Source organism: Penaeus monodon, chromosome 24, assembly GCF_015228065.2.
Source record: "Penaeus monodon isolate SGIC_2016 chromosome 24, NSTDA_Pmon_1, whole genome shotgun sequence".
Lineage (NCBI taxonomy): Eukaryota > Metazoa > Arthropoda > Malacostraca > Decapoda > Penaeidae > Penaeus > Penaeus monodon.
The window spans coordinates 6,515,678-6,515,986 of NC_051409.1; the positions used below are offsets into that span (position 1 = coordinate 6,515,678).

Below are 309 nucleotides of genomic sequence, written 5' to 3' on the forward strand. Positions count from 1 at the left end.
ACATTCTTCTTACACATTACAACCTCTTTCCGTCCCATCAGTGCTGTGAACCGCGAGGGAGACACAGCACCAAGAACAGGCTTCTTCCACGTCTTCAAGCAGAGGGAGGTCTTAGTAAGGCATTACGACCCAGCCACTGAGGATCTCAAGCCAGGTGAGTGTAGTGTAGAATGAGATTTTACTGTTATTCTGAAGTCAGACTTTTAGGGAAGTGAGATCCTGAGCCTTAAAAAGAATTACCTGGATTTCTTCAAGTTGGCAGTGAAAAGTTATAGCGAAAGTTTTTATATCATCTTTCAAGTAGCTAGG

The 309-nt window shown here is 43.4% G+C and overlaps 1 pseudogene; it reads left to right on the plus strand.

The window, feature by feature from the left end:
- The window catches only part of LOC119588824, a 7,675-nt pseudogene that overhangs the window by 4,085 nt on the left and 3,281 nt on the right, over nt 1–309 (plus strand).